Source organism: Gallinula chloropus (genome assembly GCF_964237585.1).
Source record: "Gallinula chloropus genome assembly, chromosome: 4".
NCBI classification, from domain to species: domain Eukaryota; kingdom Metazoa; phylum Chordata; class Aves; order Gruiformes; family Rallidae; genus Gallinula; species Gallinula chloropus.
In genome coordinates, this window is record NC_140088.1 from 92,218,402 (window position 1) to 92,235,748 (window position 17,347).

Genomic DNA, 17,347 nt, shown 5'->3' on the forward strand with positions numbered 1-17,347 from the left:
GGGGCGGGGCCGGGCGGAAGCGGCCAGGAGCCGGAAGGAGAGTGGGTAAGGGGCGAGCTCTTTCCAGTGCCGAGCTCAGTCCTCGCCCGGGCTCTCTCCTATGGAGCAGTCGGGAGCCACCGTGCTGCGGTTCCGGGTTCTGGGCTGGAGGAGCCGGACCCCGCGGGGCCCCGAGCCCCGGCCCGAGCGGTCCCAGCTCCGCGGGTCTCCGGGAAGGGCCCAGGCAAGCCCTGGCTCCCTCACGGGCGCGGAGCCGGAGTGGTGCGGAGCGACGAGGACCCGGGAGCGGCCGCCCTGAGCCCAGGTGAGGGAAGCCATGGGGGGAGGTGCCGAGCGAGGGAGGACCGGGGGCGCCCCGGGCCGGGCAGCCCCTGCCTCGGGGCCTCGTTGGGACCGGTCCGAGGTGCAGGAGGCTCCTGCAGCTCCTGCACCTCGGGCCAGCTCCACCTCCAGCCCATGGTGTCGACTCAGGCTTTTGTGCTTCTCCTGCCTGGTCGCAGCTCAGTCCCGGACTCTGCAGGCCCCAGGTAAGTGACACTGGTTGCCAGATGAGCTTTCCCACTCCCTCTCTTTCCTCTGTAAACATTGTTTTTTTTGGAAGTGCCGAGCCTGCTTAGCACAGTGTTTGTTCTGCAGGTTTCAGCTTGCATTTTGCCGCTGCTCACAGACTCATTCCTGCAGCTCCGGCCCCTGCACACTCCAGAGAAGAGACACTCCTGCTCCTTCCAGCCCTGGAGACTCCTGACCAGCTGCAGCTGAGGACACCCCAGGTCCTGCACGCTCCAAGGAAGATGTGTTCCTGCTCCAGCCCACCCTGATGGACGCTCGGCTCTGCACACACACACCGCCCCCCCCCCCCAGGGGCTCTCAGTTCCAACTGAGCTGCTCTGCAGCTGAGGTTGTACATCAAGCACCGCCATCCCTCCCACAGCCCCCCTCTGAATAAAGCAGTGGTGCCCCTGTTTCACACAGAGACTATCTCAGATACTGAGTAAGTATAGCCTGGTGCATGCCAGCGTCCTACACTTCTGGGGTAAAAGCAACCAGACACCTCCCCACATCCGGTGAGAGTCCCGCAGCCCTGACTCCCACTCCCTCCCCAGCCTCTTCCCACCCACCCTCACTCCCTCCCCAGCCCCTGCTACCAGCAGCAGCAGCAACAACGTTTGGGGAGGGGGAACAGCTGGCTGGGTCTCCTGTTCCCCCTCCCCAAAGGCTGGTGCTGAGACCCATTCCCCCACTGCCCCCCAGCTGGTTTCAGGCCTAAACCCACAGCACGCCATGGTTGAGCCGAGGCCTGAAAACACAGCATTTCTAGTCTTTGGCGGGGGGTCAAGCTGCCAAACCCTGAGACTGAGCTGTTTGGCTTTGCAGCCCCAAACACAGCACTCAATCCTCACCTTGGGGGGGCTGGAGACACCCCTGAGGCTGCTGCTCCAGATAGTTATGTGAAGGGAAAGGGTGAGGGAAACCGCCCAGGGCCCTGGAGTGCTTGGGAACTGGGGGGACTCCTCCCACAGGGAGGAACCAGCCCTGGGGCACCTGAGGCAACATCCCCCCACCCACACCCGGGGAAAGCTTTATTGCACTTGCTTAGACTCCACACCGCCACAATTCTCCTTGTGCCTTCGATTACAACAGCACAATGTAATAATAACGGGGTTAGCAGCATTTTCTTTTCTATCTTTATTTAACCACCATTTCCCACCCCAGCCCACCCGGGAGCCGAAACCGGGACACCGCAGCTCGGCCGCATCCCGACCCGGGTGCGGCTGCGATCCCGCTCGGGAACCGAACCGCCCACACGCCCCAGGCAGCCGCAGGTGTCACCGCCTCCACTCTCCCCATGGATAACGGGACCCGCTGGGCTCCGCGCCGGCCTCCAGGGCTGCGCCCGCCAGACCAAAGCGGGGAGAAGCCGGCGGGACGGGGCTCAGCTCCGCTCGGCCCAGGGGACCGGAGCGGCTACTCTATCCCGAACTCGCCTTCCGCCCGGCACTGCCGGGCTCTCGCCCTCGGCTCCGGAACACACCGCGAAAAGAGGCTCCGGGCCGCTCATGCACACGGGGCTCGCGGCCTGTGAGCGCCGCCCCAGTCCCAGCGCACCCGGCCCGGCTCACTGGCGCTCCGGCTGCGACAGTCCCAGCACAGCTCCCCACGAGCGCCACTGCGCACACTCACCCTCCAGGCTCCGGTCCCGAGACACAACCTGGCCTCACCCATCCCACCCCAACCACGCGCGCCGAGCTGTCCTCTATCCGGTCCGACCTAGCCCCGTCCGTCCCATCGCCCCGCCCAGAGGCTTCAACTCTGCCCAATCGCGTCTTGTCCTTTCAATTCAGGCCCCGCCCCCCCCCTCGAGCTCCACGTCCTGTCCTCTCCTGTCCCCCGGAGGACGCGATCCCGCCGCCGACGCTCCGGCAGAGTTAGTCCGCTAGCCGCGGCGGCGGCGTTGGCATGCCGGGGAGCGGGGGGGGGCCGCACTGCGGACGCTGCTGGATCCCGATCAAGCCCCAAAGCCAGGCAAGATCTAAGTTCGCGTCAGCAGCGTTACGGTGGGAGCCCCCGGACGGCCCCCTCTCCGGGAGAGAGCCCGCGGCCTAACGAGGTACCGGGCAAGAGCAGGGCCCGGGGCGGCGGCCGGAGAGCGGATTGAGAGGACAAGACGCGATTGCCGTGCGCACGCGCAGTAAGGCTCGCCCAGGTCCCGGCATCCGCCGTGCTGCGCGCGGAATTCGCCTCGGTTCTCGCCGCCGGTCCCGGCTGCGTGCCGGGCGCTCCCTCCCGGCTCGGCGCTCCCTCCCGGTGAGGCTCCGGTTCCGCCGCCCGTCGCGGGGTCGGCCGGGGCCGGGCGGTCGGCGGGTCGCGGCGCGAGTGGTCGCGGCGGGCCGGGGGTCGGTGCGGGGCGCGCGGGCGGCGAGGCGCCGCGCCTTCCACCCCCCCCCAGCCGCGGCCGGCCTTCTGCCGGCGCCGGTCCGTGCCGGGACGTGTCTCCGCGGCGTCCGGCGGGGTGTCTGGGCCGGGAGGGGGGGCTCCGCGCCGCGCGGGCAGTGCGCGGAGGGGGTCGCGGCGGGGGCTTGGGGGTGCGGCCGGGCCAGAGCTCCCGTTCCCCGAGCAGCCGGCACGGGAGACACGGGGCACCGAAGGGGCCGGCGGGGCGGGGCGCGACTGGACTCTTCCGGTCAGTCTGAGCGTGTCCGGGCCGCGGGGCTGGCAGGTTTGGGGGGATTTGGGGGTTTGCGTGGGTCTGTGTCTCTCTCTAGTTGCGGCTTGTGGGTTTTCTGTCTCGCGGGGCTGTTTTGGCAGAGGAGGGCTTGGGGCTTCTCTTGTGGCTGCTGTGGCGTGCAGTGGTTATCGGGGGTTCTTGTGGTGTCTGGGGTTTCCGGGTTTGCTGGTTTCTTCGGCTCGGTGGTTATTTTGCTCTGGTCTTTTGTTGGTTTTCTGGTTTGGGTTTCTTTTGTGGTTTTAATTGGGTTTTTGGGGGTTCCGTGGCTCGCGGGGTTTCTATAATTTTTTATGGTAAATGAAAATGGAGCACAGGTTCTGCTCTGCCTTTTGTTTCCTTGTCAGCCTTTGTTGCCCTTGTGAAATGTCCAAGCCCATTGGAGACATTACTGTTTGGCTTGCTATTTGAGCTTTCTTCTTGGATACCTTGTACCCATTAAGTCCCCAAAAGTTTAAGAGTTGGGTGGTTACCCATCCAGAACCTGTTGTCCTTCTTGTGAGTCTTGGTCCTTCCCAGCCCTCCACTGACCCCTGCCCTTTCTTACTACTCCTCTGATTTTTTTTTTTTTTTTTCCCCTTGCCTGTACTTCTCTATTCTACTGTCCTGCTCCCTTTTCTTCTCTCCCTTTCTCTTTCTTCATCTCCCTCTCCCTTTTCTTTTTCTCTCTGTGCTTTCTCTTCCTCCTTTTTTCGTCTTCCATCTCTGTCCTGCAGGCCACTGCAGTTACTTTCCTTTTCCATCTCTTTGTCGTGATCTGCACCTGTCTTGTTTTCTCCAACAATTTCTCTAGCCTGTTGTCTGGTGTTCTTTTTTTTTTTTCATTCTATATCTCACTGTCCCAGGCAGCAAGCTGGCCCTTGAATATGCTTTATTCTCCATAAATGCAGGTGCTGTTGGCAGCAGTTCATGAAACGAGGGGCATCTCCAGCAGATCCTGTAGAAGACAGAGTTGCTGCCTGAGGAGAGCACGCCTCAAAGTGTGCATCGTCGGATTTGCGCTCGCTAGAGAGTATGGGACGAAGCTGGCATTGGCGTCCTGTCCAGCCAGTGTCAGGTGACACCCACTTTGCTGCGCACTGGTTACAGGAGGATCTAGAGTAATACAGATGTACTTCTCAGCGAAGGCAGCGAAGCAACACTTTCCTTTCAAACGGTGAGGCTGGTAAGGAAAGCGCAGTTTGTCTCTGACTGTCTCTATTCCCTTTGTCTCAGGGAGGCTGAATGAAAATGATGACTTCTTGACTGTGTTATCACACTGGGTGAGTAGGTGTGACATGCTGGAGCTGGATACTGAAGTTGAGTACGTGGTGGAATCGATGGATCTGTGTTTTCTGCATGGAGAAGGTAACCTGTCATTCGTTTATTTTTCTTAAAATGAAGCAAAGGACTAGGGAAGGTGGGTTCTTCTTCACAGCGCAGATTTTGATGACATTGTTGGAGTAGAAATCCATCCAAGGGTGGTCCTAAAGTTGGCAACATCAGTAGCATAACAAGAGAGTCTCATGGTTCCGCTGTAAAGTGGAAGTACAGAAAGCTGTTCAGCTCGCAGAGTGCAGGCCTGTGTGACCTGGGAATCTACTGATGGACTCTGCCTTATGAGGTGAGATATTTTCGATCGAGCAGGGGGAGTCATCGTGACTTAACAATGTGGTAGCTACACTTGTGATGGGCTCCTGCAGTTTTATCAGCTATCGGACCCCGGAAGGCCTTCATCCTCCCTCCGTCTCTAGGATGAAAAGGCAAAAAATGCCATATTGTGAGGATGATTGAGTACAATTTTCTGCCGCTCCGTAAATAACTTTGATACTTAGTATATGTTAGGAGTGCTTGTGGGAGCTTCAGCCTCTTCTCGAAGCAGTCCCGTCTGTCTAAAGCGCGTGCTTTTAAAAACATCTGTGTGTTACATACATTAGGAACTAAAACTGCAGCTTGATTTTCCTCCTCTAGGGCTGATTTTTCATAATTGCTTCACACCGGTAACAGAAAGGGATAGGCCCTGTTTCGTCAGGGTCAGTCCTGACCTCGTTTAAATGCTGCTGCAAAGCTTCAGTGTTTCAGTTTGCAAGCTGTAAAAATACTTTGTTAAAGATAAGAGTGCTTCTTGGAACTTAAGTGGTAGAACCGCCTTCTCAATGGTAGCTTTTGCTGGCTTGCTTTTGTGCAATGTACATCTTTGCCATTGTGATTTAGCGTGCCTGATTGGTTTAGCATACAGACATTGGCACCCGCTGAGTTGATAAACAGGTCTTTCTCACTGTGCCATTTTTCCACTTCCTTTAATTGTATCTTTTTCAGTCTGTAACCACAGTTAATGTCTTTTTTTTTTTAAAAAAAGCACGCTACAGCAGCTTGCTTTGTTCATGTGTTCAAAAGATGTTTGTGGTTGCTTTTCCCCCAGTTGTTGCTTGGGTTTTTTTCCTCTTTAAATGCTTTCTGAAAGGTAGAACTGCATTTCCTTGTAGGGTGCACTTAGACTTTTTCCATGTTATCGGAGTTGTAAGAACATGTCAGTTTCAACACAGAAAAAAGGTCCAGCTTTTGCCACGAGGCTTTTGCCATTAGGGTTTAGCCTAATGTTGCCGAGGAAGCTTTCTTTCTGCTTCCCTCTAAGCCTTACTGTAAAAAAGAAAAAAAGCTGTCATGGGAAAGCCGGTTAAATCGGGCTCGGACCCCAGATTGTCACCGGTTTAATGCAATGAAAGTGTCCTGACTGGACTGAAGCACCCTAAAACACTTTGCGTGCTGCAGCATAAGAATGCAGATGGCTTATCACGCAGTAACTTGGGGATCAGCACCGTTTGCTGCCACTGGCAGAGGCTTTTTTCTTATTCCTTCTGACTGACACGGCCATAGGAGGTGCCTGTTTTGTGGCAGTAGTGCAGCAGCACCATCTCTCGACCCTGCTGCCTCAGACATTGCTTAGCCTCACTGCATTTTGTTTCCTGGTTTTGCTCGGCAGGACAAGTCCTGTTTGGCTGTCATTGCAGGGTTAGAGTGTAATATGAGGAAAGGAGGGTGTTGGCTTAGGAATTTCTGTTCCGCTTGCCACAGTTTTGCCACCAGTATTGCAGTTGGCGAGGTGGCTGTCGGGCGTGGGAATCGCGGGGGTGAGTCTCAGTGTGGGGACAGGTTTGTTGCTGACGCTTCAGCTGTTGGGGTTTTTGAGTTGCTGATGTGTGTTTTCTCATTCTACAGAACCACCTTCATGTTGCGTTCCAGGGAGTGTACTGTGGATGTACAGGAAAGATCTTTCCTGGTGAGACTGTCTATAACCACCGAAGATGTTCGCCAGCTCTGCGCTGAGAAGTTCGAGGTGGACAAGCCGGCAGAGTGCAGCCCGTTTCTTGTTGTCGACGACACCTGGCAGCAGCTGACGGAGCATACCTGCCCTCGGGAAATGAAGGCTGAGTTGCACAGCTGTCCCCAACCCCAGGTCTTCCACTTTGTCTACAAATGTGTTAACAGAGATCTGTGTGGTGCCATTTGTCACAATGATGACTCCACGTTTTAAAAGCAGCAGCTCGTCGTTGGATTTCTGTTCCTCTTGTTAACGGCTGAAAACATCTTTGTTGGCTGGCATTCCTTAGGAGCCGAGACTGGTCTTAAACCAGGATTGCCCAGTAAAAATCCCTTAGCCACATCAGGCATAGCTTAGAAAACCCCATGTAAATCGTGCACAGGGCCGGTTATGCAGACTGTTCCACCAGCGTGTTTGAGCGAACAGCCACAAGACTCTGCTGCAGCATATCATATCGTGGCCCTCGGCAGGTTGTCTGCTGTGGTGTGCAAATGTCTTATTTTTTTTTGCACCTGGCCTCTAGCCACATGTCATTTTGATTTATATATGTGTATGCTAGACAAGCATTGCAGTAAACTGGCTGGTGTTAGCTTGGGTTCGACTTGTCCCATTCAGGGCATCAGTTAACTCAGAATTACCTGGATGATTGATTGCATTCTTCCCTGTTTGTTTTTTTTGTTTTTGTTTTTTTTAATTACAGAAAATTGTGGGGGTTTATTATAGACATCTTGCAGCAGTTGCAGGTAGACTGTCAGGGTCGTCTTCTAAAAATATTTTTTCAGCTGTAAAGAATTCTGTAATTATGCATGTGATTTTAACATTCAATATACAAGAATAAGTCTCTTTCGGGTTTTGGCGTATTGCATTTAAGGTCTCTATGGTTTCTCCTCTTTTCCTGTTACAGGTGAGTTCTTGGGAGCTTGTGGTACCTGTAAGAAGGTCGTAGTATTGGCGCTGGTGATTTCATTGCCTTTATCTGAACTGGATGTACTGTTACCTGGGTTAGTGTTTCTATCCATTGGTTTAGACAGCCTTGTGGGTAGGAAGAGGAAGTTGAAAGAAAAGGATGTAGAGAAGGGGCAGAGAAAGAACGCAGAGAACCGAGTTTAGGATTAAAATGTGTTAGTCTGTCTGCTGGTGCAGGCTCCTCTCAGAAAATGAGCCAAGGAGGTTGGTAAGGTGTTTGTAGTTTTACTGATTTTTTTTTTTTTTTTTTCCTGGTTTTTGTGGCTATAGGGGTTGGGTGGGTTGGTTTTTTTACAGGGTCTGGGATTTGTGGGGTTAGCGTGGGCTTGTGAGGTTTTTCTGTTGGTTTGTTTTTTTTAACTGGGGTTCTAAGGGGGGGTTTTGGTTCTCTGCCTTTTGAAGGCTTTGGGGTTCTGTGGGTTGCGGGTTTGGGGGAGGGCTAGGGGCTTCTGTGGTGTTTTGAGTTCCCGCAGCTTTTCTTGTGGGGTCTGGGGTTTGTGTGTGTCTTTAATGGGGGTTTGTGGCTTCTTTGGTTTTTGGGCTTTGTGGGGGTTTCTAGTTTGTGGGAATTCTTTGGGTATTTTGGTTTGGTTTTTCTTAGGCTGAGAGGCTTTAGGAGGAAAGCCTGTTCTGAGCGTGGTGTTCTCCTTGTAACAGAAGCAGGGTCTCACTGTGGCATGCCAGCTGTCGTGGCTAACAAGGGAGCTTTTTTGTTTTGTGTTGTTATAAATATTACAAGAGTTCCACTTTGTAAAATGCTTTTGTGATGAGTTCAGGCTACGTCTTGCATCCATTGAAAGCAGTATTTACTGGGGCCGAGTCTTCCTGTTTGGAGCTGAGGAAGGAAGTATGGATTGAATAACAATGTATTGGTTTTTGACCTGCAGATGGTGGAAGAAAGTGAGGAAAGACTAACAGAAGAGCAGATTGAGTCACTTCTCCAGGCAGTCACCAGTCTTCTTCCAGGGGATCCAGAAGAACAGCCAAGAGACTTGGCAATGTTGGCTGAAGACGAAGGTGACCAAACCTTGGAGGCATCTCAGCCCAAAGCTGGCAACGGTTTCGACAGAGGAGAATCGGCTAACAATTTTCTGGGTTATACTTGGCAGCAGTTTACTGTTGTATTGGACATTGTTGTAAAATGCCTTCGAATTTTTATTATTCAGAGGTGATGAGGGAACCAGTTGTTTCCAAGAAAGCGTGGCCAAGGCCACTGTTGTTGTGGCATCTTTCCATCGATGGGGCTGGCAGCAACTGAGTCAGGGCGGTTGGCTCTTTTTGGGGGACTATGGGGTCTTTACAGGGTCTCTTTTTGGTGGGGTCTAGGGCTTTTGGGGGGGGTTCTCTAAGGGGGGGTGTGGGGTTCTTTGAGGGGATCTTTATGGGGTCTCATTTTGGGGGGGATGTGAGGGGCTTGGGGGCGTCTTTAAGGAGTCTCAGGTTTTTTGGGGGGTGGTTAGGGTTCTTTATGGGGTCTGTTTGGGGGGTCTGGGTTTTTTGGGGGGTCGCTTTGGGGAGTTGGGGGGCCCTAAGGGCCTTTTTAGGGGATCGTGGGGGGGCTCTTTGGGGGGGGGTGTGTCTCTGAGGGGTTCTGGGGGGGTCTCTCTAGGGTCTATTTTTGGGGTGTTGGGGGTTCCTTCGGGGGTCTTCTAGGGGGTCAGGGGCCATGGTGGGGTTCGAGGGCTCTCAGAGGGGTCGCAGTAGGGTTGGGAGGGGGGTTGAATTCGCTGGAGGAGATGGGGGGTTGTTAATGAGCGCAGGTCAGCGGCAGACGGGTAATTAGTGGGGCAGGGGGAGCCGAAAAGGGCCGAGCAGAGGCGGAGAGATACGAGCAGAGGCGGAGAGATACGAGCACTGGTGGAAAGGCCCGAGCGGGGATTCGAACACGGGGGTCCTCGGTGCTGCCGCCTTGCGGACACGCAGCGGTACTGCGCCCGGGTGGCGCAGCGCACGGAAGCCGCCGCGTTCTGCTGCCTCCGTGCACACTCGCCGCGTTCCTGCGCGGGTGCGCGCAGAGCCCGCTGCGTGCGGACTGCGGCCGGGCGGCGCAGCGCGAGCGGCAGGGCGCTTTAACGAGGGACGCCGCCATTGCGGGGCGGCCGCTCCCTCCCGGTGAGGGGGGGGTTCCGCCGCCCGTCGCGGGGTCGGCCGGGGCACTGTCAGGTCCGGGGAACCCCCGAAGGCGATGGGACTCCCTCGGGGGGGCAGATTTTGGGAGGGGGCGCGCGGGTGGGGGGGGGGTCACTGTCATGTGCGGGGATTCGAAGACGGGGTGAGGTCGCCCATCCGGGCGCTGACCGAGCTGGTACCTGCTTAGCTTCCCGGACGGGGAAGCTGTGAGGTCACCGGACGCTCCCTCCCGGAGAGACGCCGGTACCCCCCCCCGCCCCCCCCCTCGCGGGATCACTCGGTGCTGCCGCCTTGCGGACACGCAGCGGTACTGCGCCCGGGTGGCGCAGCGCACGGAAGCCGCAGCGTTCCGAAAGTTCCCTCCCGGTGAGGCGGGGTTTCCTTCGCCCGTCGCGGGGTCGGCCGGGGCACTGTCAGGTCCGGGGAACCCTCGAAGGTGATGGGACTCCCTCGGGGGGGGTCAGATTTTGGGAGGAGGGGCGCACGTGGCGGGGGCACTGTTAGGTGCGGGGATTCGAAGACGGGGTGAAGTCGCCCATCCGGGCGCTGACCGAACTGGTCCCTGCTTAGCTTCCCGAACGGGGCAGCTGTGCTGTGTAGCCCCCCCCAAGCTCGCGCCCCCAAACGGGGGCCCGGAAGCCCCCCGGCGGCCATTTTTCCGTCGGAGCCGCACGGAGATGGGCGCCGCCATGCTCGGAAGCCCCCCGGCCGCCTTTTAACCGCCGGAGCCGCACGGAGATGGGCGCCGCCATGCCCGGAAGCCCCCCGGCGGCCATTTTTCCGCCGGAGCCGCACGGAGATGGGCGCCGCCATGCCCGGAAGGCCCCCCGGCCGCCTTTTAACCGCCGAAGCCGCAAGGAGATGGGCGCCGCCATGCCCGGAAGCCCCCCGGCGGCCATTTTTCCGCCGTAGCCGCGCGGAGAAGGGCGCCGCCATGCCCGTAAGCCCCTCGGTCGCCATTTAACCGCCGGAGCCGTACGGAGATGGGCGCCGCCATGCCCGGAAGCCCCCCGGCGGCCATTTTTCCGCCGGAGCCGCACGGAGATGGGCGCCGCCATGCCCGGAAGCCCCCCGGCCGCCTTTTAACCGCCGAAGCCGTACGGAGATGGGCGCCGCCATGCCCGGAAGCCCCCCGGCGGCCATTTTTCCGCCGGAGCCGCACGGAGATGGGCGCCGCCATGCCCGTAAGCCCCTCGGTCGCCATTTAACCGCCGAAGCCGTACGGAGATGGGCGCCGCCATGCCCGGAAGTCCTCCGGCGGCCATTTTTCCGCCGGAGCCGCACGGAGAAGGGCGCCGCCATGCCCGTAAGCCCCTCGGTCGCCATTTAACCGCCGGAGCCGTACGGAGATGGGCGCCGCCATGCCCGGAAGTCCTCCGGCGGCCATTTTTCCGCCGGAGCCGCACTGGAACGTATCCCGGCATGCCCCGCTCCCTTGCGGGGGAGTATATCCCGGCATGCCCCGCTCCTTTCCGGGCAGTATAACCGCGGAGCTGCCACGAGGAGCCTGCCCGTGCTTTCCGGGGCGATGAGGGGCCCCGTCGGGATGCCGGCGCTCCCTCCCGGTGAGGCTCCGGTTCCGCCGCCCGTCGCGGGGTCGGCCGGGGCCGGGCGGTCGGCGGGTCGCGGCGCGAGTGGTCGCGGCGGGCCGGGGGTCGGTGCGGGGCGCGCGGGCGGCGAGGCGCCGCGCCTTCCACCCCCCCCCCAGCCGCGGCCGGCCTTCTGCCGGCGCCGGTCCGTGCCGGGACGTGTCTCCGCGGCGTCCGGCGGGGTGTCCGGGCCGGGAGGGGGGGCTCCGCGCCGCGCGGGCAGTGCGCGGAGGGGGTCGCGGCGGGGGCTTGGGGGTGCGGCCGGGCCAGAGCTCCCGTTCCCCGAGCAGCCGGCACGGGAGACACGGGGCACCGAAGGGGCCGGCGGGGCGGGGCGCGACTGGACTCTTCCGGTCAGTCTGAGCGTGTCCGGGCCGCGGGGCTGGCAGGTTTGGGGGGATTTGGGGCTTTGCGTGGGTCTGTGTCTCTCTCTAGTTGCGGCTTGTGGGTTTTCTGTCTCGCGGGGCTCTTTTGGCAGAGGAGGGCTTAGGGCTTCTCTTGTGGCTGCTGTGGCGTTCAGTGGTTATCGGGGGTTCTTGTGGTGTCTGGGGTTTCCGGGTTTGCTGGTTTCTTCGGCTCGGTGGTTATTTTGCTCTGGTCTTTTGTTGGTTTTCTGGTTTGGGTTTCTTTTGTGGTTTTAATTGGGTTTTTGGGGGTTCCGTGGCTCGCGGGGTTTCTATAATTTTTTATGGTAAATGAAAATGGAGCACAGGTTCTGCTCTGCCTTTTGTTTCCTTGTCAGCCTTTGTTGCCCTTGTGAAATGTCCAAGCCCATTGGAGACATTACTGTTTGGCTTGCTATTTGAGCTTTCTTCTTGGATACCTTGTACCCATTAAGTCCCCAAAAGTTTAAGAGTTGGGTGGTTACCCATCCAGAACCTGTTGTCCTTCTTGTGAGTCTTGGTCCTTCCCAGCCCTCCACTGACCCCTGCCCTTTCTTACTACTCCTCTGATTTTTTTTTTTTTTCCCCTTGCCTGTACTTCTCTATTGTACTGTCCTGCTCCCTTTTCTTCTCTCCCTTTCTCTTTCTTCATCTCCCTCTCCCTTTTCTTTTTCTCTCTGTGCTTTTTTCCTGCTTTCTCTTCCTCCTTTTTTCGTCTTCCATCTCTGTCCTGCAGGCCACTGCAGTTACTTTCCTTTTCCATCTCTTTGTCGTGATCTGCACCTGTCTTGTTTTCTCCAAAAATTTCTCTAGCCTGTTGTCTGGTGTTCTTTTTTTTTTTTTTCATTCTATATCTCACTGTCCCAGGCAGCAAGCTGGCCCTTGAATATGCTTTATTCTCCATAAATGCAGGTGCTGTTGGCAGCAGTTCATGAAACGAGGGGCATCTCCAGCAGATCCTGTAGAAGACAGAGTTGCTGCCTGAGGAGAGCACGCCTCAAAGTGTGCATCGTCAGATTTGCGCTCGCTAGAGAGTATGGGACGAAGCTGGCATTGGCGTCCTGTCCAGCCAGTGTCAGGTGACACCCACTTTGCTGCGCACTGGTTACAGGAGGATCTAGAGTAATACAGATGTACTTCTCAGCGAAGGCAGCGAAGCAACACTTTCCTTTCAAACGGTGAGGCTGGTAAGGAAAGCGCAGTTTGTCTCTGACTGTCTCTATTCCCTTTGTCTCAGGGAGGCTGAATGAAAATGATGACTTCTTGACTGTGTTATCACACTGGGTGAGTAGGTGTGACATGCTGGAGCTGGATACTGAAGTTGAGTACGTGGTGGAATCGATGGATCTGTGTTTTCTGCATGGAGAAGGTAACCTGTCATTCGTTTATTTTTCTTAAAATGAAGCAAAGGACTAGGGAAGGTGGGTTCTTCTTCACAGCGCAGATTTTGGTGACATTGTTGGAGTAGAAATCCATCCAAGGGTGGTCCTAAAGTTGGCAACATCAGTAGCATAACAAGAGAGTCTCATGGTTCCGCTGTAAAGTGGAAGTACAGAAAGCTGTTCAGCTCGCAGAGTGCAGGCCTGTGTGACCTGGGAATCTACTGATGGACTCTGCCTTATGAGGTGAGATATTTTCGATCGAGCAGGGGGAGTCATCGTGACTTAACAATGTGGTAGCTACACTTGTGATGGGCTCCTGCAGTTTTATCAGCTCTCGGACCCCGGAAGGCCTTCATCCTCCCTCCGTCTCTAGGATGAAAAGGCAAAAAATGCCATATTGTGAGGATGATTGAGTACAATTTTCTGCTGCTCCATAAATAACTTTGATACTTAGTATATGTTAGGAGTGCTTGTGGGAGCTTCAGCCTCTTCTCGAAGCAGTCCCGTCTGTCTAAAGCGCGTGCTTTTAAAAACATCTGTGTGTTACATACATTAGGAACTAAAACTGCAGCTTGATTTTCCTCCTCTAGGGCTGATTTTTCATAATTGCTTCACCCCGGTAACAGAAACGGATAGGCCCTGTTTCGTCAGGGTCAGTCCTGACCTCGTTTAAATGCTGCTGCAAAGCTTCAGTGTTTCAGTTTGCAAGCTGTAAAAATACTTTGTTAAAGATAAGAGTGCTTCTTGGAACTTAAGTGGTAGAACCACCTTCTCAATGGTAGCTTTTGCTGGCTTGCTTTTGTGCAATGTACATCTTTGCCATTGTGATTTAGCGTGCCTGATTGGTTTAGCATACAGACATTGGCACCCGCTGAGTTGATAAACAGGTCTTTCTCACTGTGCCATTTTTCCACTTCCTTTAATTGTATCTTTTTCAGTCTGTAACCACAGTTAATGTCTTTTTTTTTTAAAAAAAGCACACTACAGCAGCTTGCTTTGTTCATGTGTTCAAAAGATGTTTGTGGTTGCTTTTCCCCCAGTTGTTGCTTGGTTTTTTTTCCTCTTTAAATGCTTTCTGAAAGGTAGAACTGCATTTCCTTGTAGGGTGCACTTAGACTTTTTCCATGTTATCGGAGTTGTAAGAACATGTCAGTTTCAACACAGAAAAAAGGTCCAGCTTTTGCCACGAGGCTTTTGCCATTAGGGTTTAGCCTAATGTTGCCGAGGAAGCTTTCTTTCTGCTTCCCTCTAAGCCTTACTGTAAAAAAGAAAAAAAGCTGTCATGGGAAAGCCGGTTAAATCGGGCTCGGACCCCAGATTGTCACCGGTTTAATGCAATGAAAGTGTCCTGACTGGACTGAAGCACCCTAAAACACTTTGCGTGCTGCAGCATAAGAATGCAGATGGCTTATCACGCAGTAACTTGGGGATCAGCACCGTTTGCTGCCACTGGCAGAGGCTTTTTTCTTATTCCTTCTGACTGACACGGCCATAGGAGGTGCCTGTTTTGTGGCAGTAGTGCAGCAGCACCATCTCTCGACCCTGCTGCCTCAGACATTGCTTAGCCTCACTGCATTTTGTTTCCTGGTTTTGCTCGGCAGGACAAGTCCTGTTTGGCTGTCATTGCAGGGTTAGAGTGTAATATGAGGAAAGGAGGGTGTTGGCTTAGGAATTTCTGTTCCGCTTGCCACAGTTTTGCCACCAGTATTGCAGTTGGCGAGGTGGCTGTCGGGCGTGGGAATCGCGGGGGTGAGTCTCAGTGTGGGGACAGGTTTGTTGCTGACGCTTCAGCTGTTGGGGTTTTTGAGTTGCTGATGTGTGTTTTCTCATTCTACAGAACCACCTTCATGTTGCGTTCCAGGGAGTGTACTGTGGATGTACAGGAAAGATCTTTCCTGGTGAGACTGTCTATAACCACCGAAGATGTTCGCCAGCTCTGCGCTGAGAAGTTCGAGGTGGACAAGCCGGCAGAGTGCAGCCCGTTTCTTGTTGTCGACGACACCTGGCAGCAGCTGACGGAGCATACCTGCCCTCGGGAAATGAAGGCTGAGTTGCACAGCTGTCCCCAACCCCAGGTCTTCCACTTTGTCTACAAATGTGTTAACAGAGATCTGTGTGGTGCCATTTGTCACAATGATGACTCCACGTTTTAAAAGCAGCAGCTCGTCGTTGGATTTCTGTTCCTCTTGTTAACGGCTGAAAACATCTTTGTTGGCTGGCATTCCTTAGGAGCCGAGACTGGTCTTAAACCAGGATTGCCCAGTAAAAATCCCTTAGCCACATCAGGCATAGCTTAGAAAACCCCATGTAAATCGTGCCCAGGGCCGGTTATGCAGACTATTCCACCAGCGTGTTTGAGCGAACAGCCACAAGACTCTGCTGCAGCATATCATATCGTGGCCCTCGGCAGGTTGTCTGCTGTGGTGTGCAAATGTCTTATTTTTTTTGCACCTGGCCTCTAGCCACATGTCATTTTGATTTATATATGTGTATGCTAGACAAGCATTGCAGTAAACTGGCTGGTGTTAGCTTGGGTTCGACTTGTCCCATTCAGGGCATCAGTTAACTCAGAATTACCTGGATGATTGATTGCATTCTTTCCTGGTTTTTTTTTTTTTTTGTTTGTTTGTTTTTAATTACAGAAAATTGTGGGGGTTTATTATAGACATCTTGCAGCAGTTGCAGGTAGACTGTCAGGGTCGTCTTCTAAAAATATTTTTTCAGCTGTAAAGAATTCTGTAATTATGCATGTGATTTTAACATTCAATATACAAGAATAAGTCTCTTTCGGGTTTTGGCGTATTGCATTTAAGGTCTCTATGGTTTCTCCTCTTTTCCTGTTACAGGTGAGTTCTTGGGAGCTTGTGGTACCTGTAAGAAGGTCGTAGTATTGGCGCTGGTGATTTCATTGCCTTTATCTGAACTGGATGTACTGTTACCTGGGTTAGTGTTTCTATCCATTGGTTTAGACAGCCTTGTGGGTAGGAAGAGGAAGTTGAAAGAAAAGGATGTAGAGAAGGGGCAGAGAAAGAACGCAGAGAACCGAGTTTAGGATTAAAATGTGTTAGTCTGTCTGCTGGTGCAGGCTCCTCTCAGAAAATGAGCCAAGGAGGTTGGTAAGGTGTTTGTAGTTTTACTGATTTTTTTTTTTTTTTTTTCCTGGTTTTTGTGGCTATAGGGGTTGGGTGGGTTGGTTTTTTTACAGGGTCTGGGATTTGTGGGGTTAGCGTGGGCTTGTGAGGTTTTTCTGTTGGTTTGTTTTTTTTAACTGGGGTTCTAAGGGGGGGTTTTGGTTCTCTGCCTTTTGAAGGCTTTGGGGTTCTGTGGGTTGCGGGTTTGGGGGAGGGCTAGGGGCTTCTGTGGTGTTTTGAGTTCCCGCAGCTTTTCTTGTGGGGTCTGGGGTTTGTGTGTGTCTTTAATGGGGGTTTGTGGCTTCTTTGGTTTTTGGGCTTTGGGGGGGTTTCTAGTTTGTGGGAATTCTTTGGGTATTTTGGTTTGGTTTTTCTTAGGCTGAGAGGCTTTAGGAGGAAAGCCTGTTCTGAGCGTGGTGTTCTCCTTGTAACAGAAGCAGGGTCTCACTGTGGCATGCCAGCTGTCGTGGCTAACAAGGGAGCTTTTTTGTTTTGTGTTGTTATAAATATTACAAGAGTTCCACTTTGTAAAATGCTTTTGTGATGAGTTCAGGCTACGTCTTGCATCCATTGAAAGCAGTATTTACTGGGGCCGAGTCTTCCTGTTTGGAGCTGAGGAAGGAAGTATGGATTGAATAACAATGTATTGGTTTTTGACCTGCAGATGGTGGAAGAAAGTGAGGAAAGACTAACAGAAGAGCAGATTGAGTCACTTCTCCAGGCAGTCACCAGTCTTCTTCCAGGGGATCCAGAAGAACAGCCAAGAGACTTGGCAATGTTGGCTGAAGACGAAGGTGACCAAACCTTGGAGGCATCTCAGCCCAAAGCTGGCAACGGTTTCGACAGAGGAGAATCGGCTAACAATTTTCTGGGTTATACTTGGCAGCAGTTTACTGTTGTATTGGACATTGTTGTAAAATGCCTTAGAATTTTTATTATTCAGAGGTGATGAGGGAACCAGTTGTTTCCAAGAAAGCGTGGCCAAGGCCACTGTTGTTGTGGCATCTTTCCATCGATGGGGCTGGCAGCAACTGAGTCAGGGCGGTTGGCTCTTTTTGGGGGACTATGGGGTCTTTACAGGGTCTCTTTTTGGTGGGGTCTAGGGCTTTTGGGGGGGGTTCTCTAAGGGGGGGTGTGGGGTTCTTTGAGGGGATCTTTATGGGGTCTCATTTTGGGGGGGATGTGAGGGGCTTGGGGGCGTCTTTAAGGAGTCTCAGGTTTTTTGGGGGGTGGTTAGGGTTC

At 54.3% G+C, this 17,347-nt stretch overlaps 2 long non-coding RNA genes across 3 annotated transcripts; both read left to right on the forward strand.

Moving 5' to 3' along the window:
- The first annotated feature begins 2,409 nt into the window (after positions 1 to 2,409).
- Positions 2,410 to 8,701, forward strand: LOC311190930. Its single transcript, XR_014617255.1, has 5 exons — positions 2,410 to 2,805; positions 4,114 to 4,570; positions 6,422 to 6,659; positions 7,429 to 7,525; positions 8,378 to 8,701. It is a non-coding gene; the product is annotated as an uncharacterized lncRNA (long non-coding RNA).
- A 2,379-nt stretch (positions 8,702 to 11,080) lies between these two features.
- Positions 11,081 to 17,056, forward strand: LOC311191242. 2 transcript variants are annotated; one of them, XR_014617267.1, is made up of 5 exons: positions 11,081 to 11,185; positions 12,505 to 12,961; positions 14,812 to 15,049; positions 15,821 to 15,917; positions 16,770 to 17,056. It is a non-coding gene; the product is annotated as an uncharacterized lncRNA (long non-coding RNA). The 2 variants fall into 2 exon arrangements; XR_014617268.1 differs by lacking the exons at positions 11,081 to 11,185; positions 12,505 to 12,961 and having other exon boundaries at positions 14,249 to 15,049.
- The last annotated feature ends 291 nt before the right edge of the window (positions 17,057 to 17,347 follow it).